Raw genomic sequence first — 18763 nt, forward strand, 5'->3', positions numbered from 1 at the left:
CCCCATGACCCTGGCTCCTCTCCAACCAGCCCCCTACCTCCCGGTCCCTCTCCAAACCCGCTTCCCCCCCATCAACACTGAGGGGGTGCCGCGCTATCGGAGGGTCGGTGCCAAAGGAGATGCTGGCCTTCAGGTGAAATTTTAAACCAAGATCCCAATCTGCCTCCTTAGTGCGTGTAAAAGATCCCACAGCCACTATTTGGAAGAAGAGCAGGGGGAAGGTCTCCCCTGTGTCCTGGGGCCAATATTTAGCCCTCAACCAACATCACTAAAAAAACATGATCTGGGTCATTATCACATTGATGTTTGTGGGAGCTTGCTGTCCGAAAATTGGCCGCCACGTTTCCTACATTACTACAGCGAACATACTTTTGGAAAAGTATTTAATTGGCTGTGAAAAGCTTCCTGGGAAGGTGAAGGCGCCAGAGAAATGCAAGTCTCTGTTTTGAAAGTTGCTGAAGTTGTCTCTGCAATACCGCCCTTTGCCCACCTGGTGGCGCCGCTGCTCAGTTTTAAATTTGGATGAGCAGCGCCATCTAATGACTGAACTCCTTTAATACAGGAACAACAACAAAAAACAACTTGCATTTATATAGCGCCATTAATACTGCAAAAAAGTGCCCCTATGCACATCAGGGTTTTGTAAATGAGTCAAAAGTTGATCCAGAGCCACCTAAGCAGATACTAGGGGCTAAAAGCTTAGACAATGAAGTTTTTAAGGGGCATCTTAAAGGAAGGGAGATAGAGGATTAGGATGGGAATTCCAGAGTTTAGGGCCTCAGGCAGCTGAAGGCACGGCCGCCAATGTTGGAGCGATGGAAATCGGGGGATGCTCAAGGGGCTGAAAGGAGCGCAGAGATTTTGGAGGGTTGTTGGGGCTGGAAGAGGTTACAGAGATAGGGAGGGTTACAGAAGCTGGAGGAAGTTACAGAGATAGAGAGGGTTATAAGGGTTGGAAGAGTTTACTGAGATAGGGAGGGTTATAGGGGGTTGGCAGAGGTTAAAGAGATAGGGAGGTTTGTATGGGCTGGAGGAGGTTAAAGGGATAGGGACAGTTGTAGGGGCTGGAGGAGGTTACAGAGATAGGGACGTTGTAGGGGCTGGAGGAGGTTACAAAGATAGGGAGGGTTGCAGGGGCTGGAGGAGGTTATAGAGATAGGAAGGGTTATAGGGGTTGGAAGAGTTTACAGAGATAGGGAGAGTTATAGGGGGTTGGAAGAGGTTAAAGAGATAGGGAGGTTTGTAGGGCTGGAGGAGGTTAAAGGGATAGGGACAGTTGTAGGGGCTGCAGGAGGTTACAAGGATAGGGAGGGTTATACGGGGTTGGAAGAGGTTACAGAGTTTCTCCAGTGCATCTTGTAGATGGTACATACTGCTGCAAATGTGTGTCGGTGGTGGAGAGAGTGAATATTTGTAAAAGGGGTGCCATCAAGCGGGCTGCTTTGTCCTGGATGGTGTCAAGCTTCTTGAGTGTTGTGGGAGCTACACTCATCCAGGGCAAGTGGAGAGTTTCCATCAGAGACTCCTGACTTGTGCCTTGTAGATGGTGGACAGACTTTGGGGAGTCAGGAGGTGAGTTACTTGCCGCAGGATTCCCAGCCCCTGTCCTGCTCTTGAAGCCACAGTGTTTATATGGCTAGTCCAGTTCAGTTTCTGGGTGGAGAGAAGGCACCAATCTCTCCCCGATTCTAGGCGTGGAGGTCCTGTGGAAGAATTGACCTGAGCCACCAAAGGAGAGCAGCTGGTGACACAGGATGTTCATCCAGGGAGAGTCCCGAACCTCATAATCCCACCCCCCGCACCCACCAAGCCAAAGCCACCAACTGCAGCTGCATTGGGAAACTCTCCAAGATCATGTTCTACACTGATGACAGTAAAGATCATGGAAGGCAGGGAACTTTTGTATAAACTTAATAGTGTCCAAAATATAATTGTAAGTACCAATACATTATTGAACTCATTGAGTGTAATAAATAAATGTCCCTAAAATACCAAATTGGTCAATTCCTTTTCCTGATCTCCTGTTGATTTGGACATTCTGAAATTATCATCTCAGACTCACTGATGACAAGTTGCTGACAAGGACTCACGGTCAGTGGGAAGTGATTCTGATTTCAATCCTGAACTATGATTTCCGCAAGGAAGCACTGAATGGTCTCCTTATTTAAGAAAGGACGTAAATGCGTTGGAAGCAGTTCAGAGAAGGTTTACCAGACCAATACCTGGAATGGGTGGGTTGGACAGACTCGAAGAGTAAGATCCTGAGGGGTCTTGACAGGGTGGATGTGGAGAGGATGTTTCCTCTTGTGGGAGAATCTAGAACTTGGGGCTCATGGTTTAAAAATAAGAGGTTGCCCATTTAAGACAGAAATGAGAAATTTCTCTCTGAGGGTTGTCTGGAGGATCAGAATCTCCTCCAACTGGGAAACATATGAAATTAAAAATCCAGACCCACAGACCTGTTTTGACTTCATTTTGAAGGTATAAAATACAAAATTTTTATTTGGAACAATATACTTTCATAAAATATTTGAAAAAACATTACAAGGCATTTCGAAATGGCCATCACAAAAAATGCAATCATATTCCACTTTTCCACACAGGACATGAGGTATTTCAATGGAGTCAATATTACAGACATCTCAATATGGTCATTACAGAGAGTCAGACAGTGCAAAGCTATTCACTTTATCGACATACATCATGTTAACACTCTGAGGTGCTTCAATACAATGATGATATATTTAGTGTTCACTGTATACTTTCCGTCTGAATCGTACAGCCCGAGGGGTCTATACAATCCCCAGCCCCTCGGTGCACTGTAGCTGAAAGGTCTTAGACGGTGACCTTTCCCCATTGCGCCTTTGTGGCGGCTGCCCCCAAGCTCTAATACATCCCTCAGCACGTAGTCCATGGTGCCTCATTGTGGGTGGGGGGAGAGAGAGTGATGGGGTGGGAGGGCTGGCACCCGCAGGGCAGTGGTGGTGTTGGGGGGGGAGCCTCCACAGCGCAGAGGTCTATACGTTCATATGTAACAATCATCCATTCTGGGCTGATTTTCCCCTCCCTGACACAGGCTCAGTGCTGGGGAAACTCAGTCGGTGCTGGACAGTCCTGTTCCCCAGAAGGTTTTGTTCTCCAGCTGCTCCATCCTGATGCTCAGGTGCTGTTGTCACAAGGCCCCGTGTTTCATCTGGACAGGTCACCTCTGTCAAAGGGACATCCTTAGATGCTTCATTTCGATTGTTCGAGTGTCGATTCCTAGGAGAGAAAAACCAGCAGAGTTCAGGTGACATTAAAAGAATCCAACACTTTGGACAAGTGTGTAAAGGAGCCGTTCAGGAGCACAGACCGATTAAATTACACTCAACATCCTGGGTACCAATAGCAGCTGGAAAATGGGTCACAGGAGCTGCACGGTGATGGAGCACAGAGTGTAGAGGAGAGGAGGCTCATAGGGGAGGCAATGGTCAAGAGCTGGACACTCCACAGGAGCTGTGCTGACCGAGGCACCAGACAAATAGAAAAATGCCAGCTCACCTCAATATTGGAGAAGAAGAAGAATTGATGAGGATCTCGGTTAACACTGAGCTGAAGATGATGGGGATCAGATCAGACACGAGGAGGTTGGGAGTGTCCGGACTCTCCAGACTGATCCTGAAGGATTGAGAGGAGCCACAGATGGACAGGATATTCCTTGACGTGCTCAAGCCCAATCCAGCAGTGACCAAACAGGTTAACAGACACAGAAATATCGCGATGGAGAGTCAGAGGACAGAGTTAGAGAGTCTGGTGCAGTGATGGAAATCAGGGGATGGTCAAGAGGCCAGATAGATGAGCACAGGCAGCTCAAAGTCTGTCGGCACAGGAGGAGTTAAAAGGGGTAGGGAGGGGCTGAGGCCATAGAGGAATTTGAACAGGGGGATGAAGATGAATGTAGGTGAGTGAGCAGAGGGTGTGGTGGGTGAACAGGATATGGAGCAGCAGAGTTTTCGATGAGCTGAAGTTGACAGAGGGTCCATGATGGGTATCTGGCTCAGGGAGCATTGGAGTAGTCAATGTGGGTGCTAACAATGACATGGTGCAGGGTGTGAGCGGCAGATGAGCTGATACAGGGTCAGAGACAGGGGATGTCACAGAGCTGGAGGGAGGTGGTCTTAGTGATGCAGAGGATATGGGGTCAGAAATTCAGATCTGGTTCAGCTTCAATGGACAGGGAGGGGATGGAGTCAGTGACTGGGGAACAGAGCAAGGATCAGAGGGTGGAGAAAAGTCAGAGGAGAAGGGACAAGGGGATTTTGGATGTCAGTTGGTGAGTTGTTTGGTACAGAGATTCGGCGAGTGTCTATTAACTGTGTGATAGAGGGAGCCGCACATTTCTGCTCTTCACCATCAGTTCAGCAGCTATAGGGTGATAACAAGCTGGAAGTGACTGGATAATGCAGCATTGAAACATCCCACACAGCTCAAAGTGTATCGCTGTATACAACATTTCCACAACACTAAATGTAATAAAACTAAACTGGAATTAACAATGGGAGCCGTGGAACATTCTAGAACTCACCATCTTTGCCGTGTTTGGAATATCCAAACCACAATTACAGCAACAAGAAGAACAGGAATTCCGATTCCCAATCCCACTCTTGCTCTAGTACAGAGTCCAGAATCTATGGACAGAATGAAGACATTAACAGACTGGGACACACTAAGAAAACTAACAGCAGAGACCTTCAGCACCTAGTGTTTCAGAACCAACCCCAGTACAAACAGATCCCTGGTTAATTCTAGTCCTGGGGGGACGTGGGAGGTTAGATACCAATAATCACACACACACCAGGCCACCCCACAGCTCCGTGCACACACACACTGTCCCACAATGTGGTGGATACATGCTTTCCAATCGACATAACTGGACACTGACCAGCAGCAACCTCCCTCCAGTTAAACCCAACAGTCCGCTGAAATAGAGCGGGAATTTTAATTAAATCAGGAAAGGAAAGCCACGGGATTGGGTGGAACACTGATTTACACCCAGGTCAATATTACTCCCCATTGACTTCAACCAGTGTTACACACAATCCCGTCAGTTTCCCAATAGGAGGGTTCGGTTAAAATTGTACCAAGACTTTCCACACAGGATTCCAGAGACACTAATGCTAGTGAGAAGCAGGAATCCTCAGTTCTGTATCTGAGGGACAGGAAGGTGAGATTCAAAAAACAGAAATAACAATTCCAAGTAGTTTAAGGGCCAGTTACAGGTAACAGTGACCCACACCACTCACTCTCACAGAATCATTCTATGGTGAAATATCACACAGCATTTCAAACATTCTAATGTTACTACCTGTCTCTGCAGCATGTTCAAATGTAAGAGCTGAAAACACATGCAGTAGTTTAGAAACAGATTTACCTGGTACCTGTGTGTGTTCTAAAGAAAACAACATGTGTTTAGTATTGTGTGTGAAACAAACTGCAGAAATGTTCAAAGACTCTATCGGGCTTTAGGGAAACACATCCTGGGAGGAACGGGATTTGGGTCAAACTGATCGGGAAGGATCAGGAACAGGGTCGGCAAAGTGAAAAATCCAACAGGGTTGCATTAACTGTGGGGGGGGTAGAATGGAAGTTTTCCAGAGTTACCCTGAGCAGGATCATTCCCAGCAGCCTACATCCCCCTGTGGAGAGAATCCCCCCAGGATCCTGGGTCTAGTGGGATACACTTTCAAGGCAAGTGCACTGGGTCTTGTAAAGGCTGCCTGAGAGGTGTGATGGGCCCCACCTCCCCAACATCTGGAGATGGATAGAGCTCTTTGCTGGAGAGTGAGTGCAGCTTGATAGCTCCGTTAACTCCTTCCATCACCCAGTTTGACAGCTCTGTCCTTCAGGGCTCCATCAGCTTGGTCAGTGATGGTATTACTGACCCACCCTTGGTGATGGACAGTGAAGTCCCCACTCAGTACATTCTGTGTCCTCGCTACCCTCAGTGCTTCCTCCAAGTGGCATTCAACATGCAGGAGTACTGATTCATCAGCTGAGGGAGGGCAGCTTGATAACACTGTTAACTCCTTCCATCAGTGAGTATGACTATATCACCCAGCTCTCCCAGCATGGACACCAGATAGTCCCCAGATGTTAGTGAGGGGATATTGCAGAGTCCACTGGGCTGGGTGGGTCTTGGTTGTTTCCTGATTCCATAACTGGGTCACATCCAGTGATCTGTTCAATTTTAGTCTCTTTTTTTCTCATGGTTTGATTCTGATTGAAGTGGCCGAGCAAGTCAGAGGACAGTTAAAAGTCAACCAGGTTACTGTGGGACTGGAGTCACATAGAGACCAGACTGGGTAAGGATAGCAGGTTTCCTTCCCAAAGGGACATTCGTCAACCAGTGGGGGTTTTACAACAATCCAACAGCTTCAGGGTCACTTTTATTGGAACCAACTTTATATTTCCAGATTTTTATTTAATAAACTGAATTTAAATTCTGGAAGTGCCATGGAGGGATTTGAACTCTCATCCTCTGGATTATTAGTCCAGGCCTCTGTATTACTAGTCTAGTAACATAACCACTGAACGACCGAACCCATACAGAGATTAAATACAGAATACCTGAAACAGAAACCTCTCACCTCTTAGAGAGATGACCAAGATCAGTTTGCTCCCAACAATAGCCCACACTCGTGTTCCTGTAAATCTGACACTGATACTGGTTCATGTCAGACTTCCTGAGGTCAGAGATCAGAACCAACCAGCTGCCCTGTTCCAGTTGATCTTTGAACAGTTTTGTTCTGTTTCTGAACCATGGGTCTTGTCCTGTCAAATCGTCATTCCCAGTGATGAACTTGTGTAAATGTTCATGCTGAGATGTCCCCCAAATTACCAGTAAATCTGAGACTGGGACATTGCGTTTGTAGGTACAGGGCAGCACAAGCTGCTCCCCAAGGAGCCCAGAAACTGGCACAGGCGAGTCACCAGGGAAAGATTGAAAGTATTTATCCACAGATATAACCTCCCTGCTGGTACATTACATCCCAAGCTTCACATGGTTACACTGCGATGCTTGATTTACAAGAAGCACTGACCAGTAAACCACTGCTTTCATTTCTGTGGGAAGGTTAAAGCTCAGGCATTAAGGGCCTTCAACTAAACCCAGCTTGTGCTAGAGATTTGGGATCATGTACATCCACCAGAGAAGGCAAATGGCAACCTGGGTTTCTCATCCCATAAAAAAGATGGCCCCTCAGGGAGAAGCCAGAGGGAGTGGCACCGCGCCCTCTGGCACTACCCTAGGAGGTGTTGTGCTCAATTTTCCCCATGTCTATTGGAGGGGGATTTGGCCCCATGACCACCTGACTCAGGTGAATGTTGAAGCCACTGAACCACAGCTGACCCCTCATCTAACATTATAAAATTTCACACGGTATTACCTTCGGTTGTGTTGTGTTGGTTATGATGATCAACTGCAGGAGTTACACTTGGGTCTGGGGTTCGACAAACTGGAATAGAAAACGTTACAGCTCAAATGCGAATTAGATCCACTATTTAACTTAAGCATCTCCCCCCATTCAGCTAATCTACTGCTGAAGCCCTCATGTCTGCGTTTATTACTTCCAGACTCAACTATTCCAATGTTCTCCTGGGCAGTGTCCCACATTCCACCCTCTAATCTCCAGCCCATCCAAAACTCTGCTGCCATCATATCCTAACACCCACACCAAGTCCCTTTCACACATCACCCCCATGTTGCTCACTGACATACATTAGCCTCCGGTCCAGTAATGTCTCAATTTTAATATTCTCATCCTTGCTTACTAATCCTTTCATTGCCTCCCTATCTCTGTAACCTCTTGTCCCTCCGACCATCCTTATCTCTAACTTTCTCCAACCCCTCAAATCCTCCCCATCTCTCCACTGTCTTCCAGCCCCTCCCTGTCATTGTAACCTGCAACCTTCACTACAACCCTCTGAGATCTCTGCGCTCCTCCAATTCAAGCCCCTGGAGCATCCCCCGTTTTCCATCGCTCCACTAATGGCGGCCGTGCCTTCAGCTGCCTGGGCGCTAAGCTCTGGGACTCCCTCTCTAAACCTCTTCGCCGCTGTCTTTCCTTGTTGAAGATGAGCCTTAAAACCGACCTCTGACTGAGCTTTTGGTCACCTGTTCCTAATGTGGCTCAGGGCCAAATCTGGTTTTATGAAGCTCCAAAGTTGAGATTTAACAAGGCTAAAAATGCTCTTTCAATTAAAGTTTTTGAAAGTTGGATAAACACCTGAATGGGGAAAGAAATCTGCAGAACTGTGGGAAAAGAGAAGGGGACTGGGATTAATTGAGTAGCTCTTCCTCAGAGGCAGCACGATGGGCTGAATGAACTCCTATGTTGCACGATTTTCAGTCACCACTCACACTGTAGATCTAAAGGCAGTCATCCATTTATTTACTCAAATAGTGAGCGTGGGTAACATCACACTAAAGGGCAGCTGGAACACCAGCTCTGGTTGGATGTACTCCTCCAGGTCTGATCACATGACCACGTTAGAGACATAGCTGCAGGATGACAGATTGGGACCTGAATATTAAAGGGCTCATGAAATTTAAGATGGACAGGAAGCTAGGAAAAGGTGGAGGGGTGGCTCTGTTAATTAATTGCAGTAATAGGTCATCCCTCACTATTGTGCTAAATTCAGGAAACCAGGATGTAGAAACGGTGTGGGTCGAGATGAGAAATGATAAAGGCAAGAAGTCATTTGTGGGAGTGGTGTACAGGCTCCCTAACAGTGACCACACAGTAGGATGGAATTTAAAGGAGGAAATAATGGGAGCTTGTCAGAAAGGCACATGGGGACATTTTAATCCACATATAGACTGGAAAGAAAATCAGATGGGCAAAGGTAGCCTAGATGAGGAGTTCATAGAACGTTTTTGGGATAGTTTCTGAGAACAGCATGTTCCGGAGCCAACCACAGAGCAGGCTATATTAGACCTGGTATTGTGCAACAAGATAGGATAAATTGATATCCTCATAGTGAAGACACCCTTAGGTGGCAGTGATCATAATATGATTGAAGTTTACATTCAGTTTGAGGGAGAGAAGAGTGGGTCCAAGGCTAGTATTTTAAACTTAAATACGGGCAGTTATTTGGGAATGAAAACAGAGCTAGTTAAAGTGAACTGGAAAATAAGGCTAAGGGATAGGTCAGTAGAGATGCAGTGGCACATATTTGAAGGGACATTTCAGAATACACAAAATAAATACATTCCAATGAGAAAGAAAAATTCCGAGGGGAGGACACACCACACATGGATAACTAAAAGAGTTAAAGACAGTATCAAACTTCAAGAAAAATCATAATTGCGCAAAGATGGGTGGCAGCTCAGAAGATTGGGCAGAATATAGAGAACAAAGAATGACAAACAGGTTAATAAGGAAGGAAAAATTAGAGTCTGAGAGAAAGCTAGTTAGAAATATGAATAGAGATAGCCAGAGTTCCTATAGATACCTAAATAAGAAAAGAATTAACAGAGTGAGCATTGGTCCTATAGAAAACGAGTCTGGGGAATTAATAATGGGAAGTAAGGAGATGGCAGATGAATTGAACAGATTTTGTATCAGTCTTCACTACGGGGGATACAAGTAACATCCCAGAAATAGCTGTAAATCAGGAAAAGGGAGAGAGGAACTCAGGAAAATTACAATCACCAATGAAACGGTAGTGAAAAAATTGTTAAGAGTTGTGGGCTGACAAATCCTTGGGGCCTGATGGAATTAATCCAGGCTGTGGCCCTTTAGTTCAAGCTGGTTTATTTTTCAAGATAACTCCTCAATGCTACCACACAGTGTTCCAGCCGTATCTTTCTATTCTATTTAGATGGGATAATCAATGGCCATCACCTGTTTAACTAGCAATTGTTTTTATCAAGGTGATTGCCACATTAATAAATGGGTGGGATGAAACAAGTGGTGTGCCACAGGGATTAGTGCTGGGGCCTCAACTTTTCACAATTTATATAAATGACTTGGATGAAGAGACAGGAGGTATGGCTGCTAAATTTGCTGATGAAGTAAGTTGTGAAGGGGACATAGATAGCTTAAGTGATTGAGCAAAGATCTGGCAAATGGAGTATAATGTGGGCAAATGTGAACTGTCCATTTTGGCTGGAAAAAGGAAAAAGCATATTATCTAAGTAGTGAGAGATTGCAGAGCTTAGATGGAGGGATCTGAGTGTCCTAGTGCATGAATCACAAAAGGCTAGTATGCAGGTACAGCAAGTAATTAGGAAAGCGAAGACAAAGTGAGGTGAACTGAATATAATAGGGAGGTTATGCTCCAGTTTAAGGAAGGATGTAAATGTGTTGGAAGCAGTTCAGAGAAGGTTTACCAGACTAATACCTGGAATGTATTGGTTGTCTTATGAGGAAAAGCTGGACACATTAGGCATGTATCTGCTGGATTTTAGACTGAGACACAACTTGACTGAAACATATATGATCCTATGGTTCAACGTCCTGTCCAAAAGACAGCACGTCCCTGTCCCTGAACAGTGAGGTTCAAAACCCACACCACAGACCTGAGCTCAAAAAAATGCTGACATTCCCACTGTGGCACTGAGGGAGTGCTGCACTATTGGAAGTTCTGTCTTTTAGTCGAGACATTAAACTGAGGGTTCCTTTTGCCCTCTCCCATGGATGTAAGTGATCCTACAGCCAGTACTGGAAGTGGAATAGGTGACTTCCTCCTGGTTTATTTGGCCATCAACCAACATCCCTAGCAGAGCTGTAGATTACCAGGAAAGATGCAATATAAACACAGATCTGTCTTTAATGTTGGAATCATCTTGAAGTGATGGGAGAAAACTGAAACTGGAACTTACCTGTCTGAGATACATTGAACTGCTGGTTGGGGGTCTCTCCTCGTGTCGCTATGATTCAGAACATGTTTCACTGTCTGTGTGGCCTCATGACACAAGACTTAATGGCATCCACACTTCAAGATAAACTGGAACATCCTCATTGTTGTGATTGAGTTTACTTCAGTAGCAAAAACACATTCATGACTCCATTTAGTTGCAGTTGGTCTTGGTTCAGTGTCCGAGACGCACTGAACATCCTCATGACTGTGGCTTTTTCACCAGCTGCTATGTCGCTCTGTCAATCAGCGTTAACCCCGCCCAGCACAAATCAGGATCCAATCAGCTGATACGCCGCCCTGTCAATCAGCGTTCACCCCGCCCAGCACAAATCAGGATCCAATCTGCTGCCACGTCGCCCGGTCAATCAGCGTTAACCCCGCCCAACACATCGGGATCCAATCAGCTGCTACGCCGCCATGTCAATCAGAGTTCACCCCGCCCAACACAATCCAGATCCAATCAGCTGCCGGGATGCCCTGTCAATCAGAATCTCCACATTTGCTGCGGCCATTTTCTCTCGATGTCGTTTTTTTGCTGATCCTGTTCCCGCTGCAAACCTGACAGTTTAATCCGGTATCAGCAGGAGGAACCGCCCGGTCCCCGCTCCCACTCCCGGTCCCGGCTCCCACTCCCGGTCCCCGCTCCGGTTTTCACTGAGGGACCCGCAGCTCCTTTTCCATCCATTTCCCACCCCCCCCCGGATAAAGAGTTAAATCCCGGTGAAGATAAAGGAAAGTTTCCCCCCGGATCCCCCTCCCTCCCCCCCCCCCCCCCCGGGTGTGAGACACTGACAGGACCTGCAGCTCCTTTCCATCCATTCCCCGAGAGAGGGATCCGCTCAGAACCGGGGACAGGGGGACAACAGGAGCGACACATCCACCGGGCCGAATGGGAAAGAGGCGGGGCCTGTGTCCGGCTCCATTCAGACAGGGGGGGAGGGATCATTCCCAGACTCTCCTCCCTCTCCCCCCGGGGCTGAAGTGAACAGTTTCCCGGGAGCCGGCACCGGGATCGTAGAATTAATCCAATCACCACAGGATAAAAGCAGCTTTTACCCTGGCTTTTCCTGACAGAGGCTGGGTCATTATTCCTCACTCCCCCCCCCTAACTCACTGTGACAATGGGACAGTCCAGGCTGCTGTTGACGTCAGATGGTGGTTTCAGCTCCAGTGGGCGGGAACCTCCCTCGGTTTCTTGGCACAAACAACAGCAAATGAATTAACCAATCACAGCAAAAGAGGCGGTTCAGTCGTCATTCCATTCTGATTGGGGATTGGACACTGGGTTTATACATCAGCCAATAGCAAGTGTACAAAAGACAAAGACTCAGTGACTGTCTCAATTGAGACAACGTAAAACTACAGAGCGTTCAGTCCCTCCCTTTAACCACAACTCGTTTGTTTCATTCTCTCTTTCTGGGCGCAGCCGCTCCACTGAATAAACCAGGAAAAACACCCGCTGCAGTGAGAAAACCGCAGCAAAGACTGAAATATCCGAGCAGCCAGAGATATGTGGCTTTCAGCTAAATTATATACCAAATAAACAATCCCACAGTGACTCGGGACTGAAAATCCCCTCCTGTAGCAACCAAGAGCGGGTGGATAAATCACAAGCAGATAAAAACAGAGAGTTCAGTCAGATATACCCAGAGTCTGGTTCCTGTATTAAAGGGGTTCAGTCAGATAAACCCAGAGTCTGGTTCCTGTATTAAAGGGGTTCAGTCAGATAAACCCAGAGTCTGGTTCCTGTATTAAAGGGGTTCAGTCAGATAAACCCAGAGTCTGGTTCCTGTATTAAAGGGGTTCAGTGAACAAGTTCAGCCAGGTGGAGAAGGATGGAGATTGGAGGAGAAACTGGCAGCCAAAGAGAATATGTGTTTTTGGGGGCTGCAATGTAACTACATTTATATTAAAAGAGAATTTTTCCTTAAAAGGTGTCTGCAATTCAGTTGTCTGGGTCCCAAGGTCTGGAAAACTGATCTCATTTTCCTCCTCTGACTTCATATCTCCAGATGTGGCTTGGTATCAAATTCTCTTTTAGCATGTTCCTGTGAAACACCTTGGGACATTTATAAAACACCTTTAACATTATAAAATATAACTTGTTCATGACGAGGTTCAGGAACAAGTCTGGATTCCTGTCATTATTCAGTTGCTATCTCGAAGTGTGAATACTATTTATGTTCCAGCATTTTCTCTCCGTTTCTATGTAAGGGTCTCCACCCTTGAAGAAGTTGAATTGCTCTGCTTGTTCATGCCAAAACCACTTCCACACCAGGAAAGGTGAAGGGAGATCACACACTCCCTCCCTCCCAATCCCTCTCCCCACACCTCCCCTTCCCCTAATGCCCAATCACCAGAAAGGCTGACTGGATGATCATTCCTGGCCTCCGGAAGTTCCCACAGTCACAGATACCAGTCTTCAGCCAATCTCATTCACTTCTCACATCGGGAGACTTACTGCCTGCAGACAGCATGACCTCTGTTCAGGCAGTGACTACCAGAGTCATTAAACATCAGACTGTAGATCCACTCATTTCAGCATCAGCTTATCTTTAATTAGACCTTGCATCAACAACAATATGCAGAAAAGTAAAAAATACACCTGACAGAAACGTATAGACACATTCAGAAAATATTTACATTAGAAGTTTTATACAAACTTTGACAAATATGACCACTCACTGTTTGGCGCAAAAAACATCTACAAAAGACAAAACTAAAATATACCGGACTTAGGCTCAGTGCTGGGGAAACTCAGTTAGTGCTGGACAGTCCCATTCCCCAGAAGGTTTAGTTCTCCAGCCGCTCCATCCTGATGCTCAGGTGCTGTTGTCACAAGGCCCCATGATCCATCTGAACAGATCACCTCTGTGACAACTTAAGATGCTCCATTTTGAGTGATCTGGTGTCTATTTTGTTTCCTAGGACAGAAAATCCAGCAGAGTTCAGGTGACATTAAAAGAATCCAACCACTTTGGACAAGTGTGTAAAGGAGCCGTTCAGGAGCACAGACCGATTAAATTACACTCAACATCCTGGGTACCAATGACAGCTGGAAAATGGGTCACAGGAGCTGAACGGTGATGGAGCACAGAGTGTAGAGGAGAGGAGGCTTATAGGGGAGGCAATGGTCAAGAGCTGGACACTCCAAAGGAGCTGTGCTGACCGACAGAGGGAGGGCCAGAGGACAGAGTTAGAGAACCCTGCAATAGTCCCTCCTCCCACTGTGAGGGGTGTAGATGGGGACAGGTGGTGTGCACGGAGATGTGGATATTGAGTGAGTGAAGGGAATCCGAGATGGCCTTCCCAGTGACTGAATCATCTAATGTCTGGGTTAAAGGGTGGTGGTTTGAAAAGTGTAGGAGGAGACTGAACAGCAACAAGTTGCATTTATATAGAACCTTCAACAGAACATACCCAAGGGCTTATGGAACAAAATTTGACACCAAGCTACACAAGGGTTCAGGCAGTGGAGTAGGCTTTAAAGAGCAAATGGTGTTGTTGGGAGGTAAGGAAGAGAGACAGACACAGACAGGCAGAGGTTGAGGGAGGGAATTCCAGAGTTCGGGCCCAGGCAGCTAAAGGCTCAGCCACCAATGATGCAGCGATGGAAAATCAGGGATTCTGAAGACACCAGAATTGGAGGAGTGCAGAGATCTGAGGGTTGTGGGGCTGAAGGAGGTTACACATGGGGAGGAGTGAGGCCACAGAATGTTTGATAAAAGGATGAGAATGTTAAAATCGGTCTATCTCAATCCTAAATAAATTCAAGGATGAACAGCAGCAGATTTACAATCAAACCCTTGTGGCACGGGGACCCCCCAAACGACTGGGTAGTGGGGGGAAGTGGGGGGAGATACCAAAATGAGTGAGTGAGTGCTGAACTGTGTGAAGTGCTGTCTTTCAGCTGAGATGTTAAACTGCCTGCTCGGCTGTCTAGCAGCCTCCTGTGCAGCGAAGTATTCGGGCACAGCATGCCGAAATTATTCACCGAAAACCGGTTTCTGGTTGACTGGGCTGTAGCTGGGCCGGCGGGGCACAGCTGCCGTTCTCTGTAGCCGGCAGAGCCCTGTTGCTGGAGAGTGAGTGCAGCTTGATAGCTCCGTTAACTCCTTCCATCACCCAGTTTGACAGCTCTGTCCTTCAGGGCTCCATCAGCTTGGTCAGTGATGGTATTACTGACCCACCCTTGGTGATGGACAGTGAAGTCCCCACTCAGTACATTCTGTGTCCTTGCCACCCTCATTGCTTCCTCCAAGTGGTGTTCAGCATGGAGGAGTACTGATTCATCAGCTGAGGGAGGGCAGTAGGTGATAATCAGCAGGAGGTTTCCAGGTCCATGTTTGACCTGAAGCTGTGAGACTTCATGGGGTTCAGAGTCAATGTTGAGGATTCCCGGGACTACTCCATCTGGGCTGTATACGACACATCTGGTGGGTCTGTCCTGCCAGTGGGCCAGAACATACCCAGGGATGGTGATAGAGGAGACTGGGATTCAGGGTTAATTCTGTGAGTATGACTCTGCCAGATAGCTCTCCCAACTTGGACACCGGTCCCCAGATGTTAGTGATGGGACTTTGCTGTGTCGACTGGCCTGGATTTGTCTGTGTTGTTTCCTGTTTCGATGCCTGGGATGAAGCCAGTGATGATTCAGTTTTATTCTATTATTTCTTTCCAATGGTTTGATATCAATTCATTTTGAACTGCCCTCTGACCTCCTCGGCCAGCTAAACCAACCAGGTTAACGTGGGACTGGAGTCACATAGAGACCAGACTGGGTAAGGACAGTAGGTTTCCTTCCCTAAAGAACCATTCGTCAACCAGTTGGGGTTTCAACAATCCAACAGCTTCAGGGTCACTTTAATTGCAATTAACTTTATATTTCCAGATTTTTATTTAATAAACTGAATTTAAATTCTGGAAGTGCCATGCTGGGATTTGAACTCTCATCCTCTGGATTGTTAGTCCAGGCCTCTGTATTACTAGTCTAGTAACATAACCACTGAATTACCGAACCCATACAGAGATTAAATACAGAATGTCTGAAACAGAAACCTCTCACCTGTTACAGAAAGATGGATGACATCAGTTTGCTCCCTTACAAAATCTGCAGATATTCTCTTGTAGATGTGACATATATACTGGTTCTGGTCTGTCTCCTTGAGGTCAGAGATCAGAACTGACCAGTTGCCTTGTCCCAGTTGATCTTTGAACAGGTTTGTTCTGTTTCTGAATCGTGGATCTTGTTCTGTCAAATCGTCGTTCCTAGCGATGAACTTGTGTAAAATTTCACTCTTGGCTGTATCCCAGAATGCCAGTAAATCTGAGACTGGGACATTCCCTTTGTAGGTACAGGGCAGCACAACCTGCTCCCCAAGGAACCCAGAAACTGGGACAGACGAGTCTACCTGGAAAAGATTGAAAGTATTTATCCACAGATATAACCTCCCTGCTGGTACATTACATCCCAAGCTTCACATGGTTACACTGCGATGCTCGATTTACAAGAAACACTGATCAGTAACTCACTGCTTTCATTTCTGTGAGAAGGTTAAAGCTCAGGCATTAAGGGCCTTCAACTAAACCCAGCTTGTGCTGGAGATTTGTAAGCACAGAGCAGCTGGACAGCACTTTGAATCACATGTTTTTCATTCATACACATGCTGGGAGAACACATCAGGATATTGGTCACCTCCCCTTGGGAGAAAAATCACAGACTGGGGGTGCACAATGTGAGGTGGAACTCAGGAACAGAAAACTGACCCTGAAATGTAAGTTTGGAATCCCAAGTCCTGATGACTCTACTCCCCATGTTCTTGGACATTCCCAGTTCTATTTGATCCCAGGAATGTCACAGACTCCTGATCCCAGTGCTGAGGAACCCATCCCAGTCCCAGGGGATCCCAGCCACCCATCCGAGTTTCACCGAGTGTTGCTCAGTGTCCAAATCCCATTGTTCACATCACAGGAGTTAATCTGAAGACATTAACTGCCTTCCTTTCAGCTCTCAAGATCATTATTTTATGAATAAACTATAGTTTTAGAGAAAGAAATCTGAATGAACATTCCAAATCATTTCAAAATGGTCATTAGGCAAAGAGCAATGAAATTCAAATTTGACATAATGTTGTACTTGAGATACCTCAATCCAACCGTGATACAACACTGTCACACCCTCCAGTCCCTGCAAACCTCCCGATCTCTGTAAACCACTCCAGTCCCTACAACCCTCCCGATCTCTGTAACCTCCTCGAAACCCCTACAATCCTCCCTATCTCTGTAACCTCCTCCAGGCTTTACAACCCTCCCTATCTCTGCAACCTCCTCCAGCCCCAACAACCCTCCCTATCTCTGTAACCTCCTCCAGTCCCTGCAATCCTCCCTATCTCGGTAACCTCCTCCAGTCCCTACAACCCTCACTATCTCTGTAACTTCCTCCAGCCCCTACAACCGTCCCTATCTCTGTAACCTCCTCCAGTCGCTACAACACTCACTATCTTTGTACCAACCTCCAGTCCGTACAAACCTCCCTATCTCTGTAACCTCCTCGTCCCGACAAACCCTCCCTATCTCTGTAATAACCTCCGATCCCTACGACCATCCCAACTCTGTAACCTCCTCAAGTCCCTACAACCATCCCTATCTTTGTAACAACCTCCGACCCCTACAACCCTCCCTATCTCTGTAACCTCCTCCAGCCCCTACAACCCTCCCCATCGCTGTAACCTCCTCCAGTCCCTACAACCGTCACTATCTCTGTAACCTCCTCCAGTCCCTACAACGCTCCCAATCTCTGTAACCTCCTCCAGTCCGTACAACCCTCCCTATATCTGTAACCTCCTCCAGCCCCTGCAACCCTCAATATCTCTGTTGACTCCTCCAGGCCCTAGAACCCTCCCGATCTCTGTAACCCCCTCCGCCCCTACAAAACTCCCTATCTCTGTAACCTCCTCCAGCCCCTACAACCCTCCCTATCTCTGTAACCTCCTCCAGTCCCTACAACACTCCCTATCTCTGTAACAAGCTCAGAGCCCTAAAACCCTCCCAACTCTGTAACCTCTTCCAGTCTCTACAACCCTCCCTATCTCTATAACCTCCTCCAGCCCCTGCCACCCCCCCTATTTCTGTAACCTTCTCCAGCCCCTACAACCCTCCCTATCTCTATAACCTCCTCCAGTCCCTACAACCCTCCCGATCTCTGTAACCCCCTCCTGCCCCTACAACCCTCGCTATCTCTGTAACAACCTCCGACCATTACATCCCTACCAACTTTGTAACATCCTCCAGTCCCTACAAACCTCTCTATCTCTAACAAGATCCGACCCCTACAACACTCCCTATCCCTGTAAACACCTCCAGCCACTACAACCCTCCCTATCTCTGTAACCTCCTCCAGTCCCTGCAACCCTCCCTATGTCTGTAACCTCCTCCAGCCCCTACAACGCTCCCAATCTCTGTTACCTCCTCCAAACCCTACAATCCTCCCGATCTCTGTAACCTCCTCCGCCCCTACAACACTCCCATCTCTGTAACCTTCTCCAGCCCCTACAATCCTCCCTATCTCTGTAACCTCCGCCGCCGCTACAACCCTCCCTATCTCTGTAACCTCCTCCAGCCCCTACAACCTTCCCTATCTCTGTAACCTCCTCCAGCCCCTATAACCCACCCTATCTCTGTAACCTCCTCCAGCCCCTACAATCCACCCTATCTCTGTAACTTCCTCCAGCCCCTACAACCCTCCCTATCTCTGTAACCTCCTCCAGCCCCTACAACACTCCCTATCTCTGTAACCTCCTCCAGCCCCTACAACCCTCCCTATCTCTGTAACCTCCGCCGCCCCTGCAACCCTCCCTATCTC

At 47.1% G+C, this 18763-nt stretch overlaps 1 long non-coding RNA gene across 1 annotated transcript; it reads right to left on the reverse strand.

Annotated features, from left to right (window-relative positions):
* Positions 1 to 2466: 2466 nt before the first annotated feature.
* LOC144671626 (uncharacterized) lies at positions 2467 to 11288 on the reverse strand. The gene is made up of 4 exons (XR_013573965.1): positions 10865 to 11288; positions 7425 to 7493; positions 4565 to 4667; positions 2467 to 3261 (listed from the first exon to the last, which is right to left on the reverse strand). It is a non-coding gene; the product is annotated as an uncharacterized LOC144671626 (long non-coding RNA).
* Positions 11289 to 18763: the final 7475 nt, after the last annotated feature.

This window comes from Cetorhinus maximus, chromosome 33 (assembly GCF_964194155.1).
Source record: "Cetorhinus maximus chromosome 33, sCetMax3.hap1.1, whole genome shotgun sequence".
NCBI classification, from domain to species: domain Eukaryota; kingdom Metazoa; phylum Chordata; class Chondrichthyes; order Lamniformes; family Cetorhinidae; genus Cetorhinus; species Cetorhinus maximus.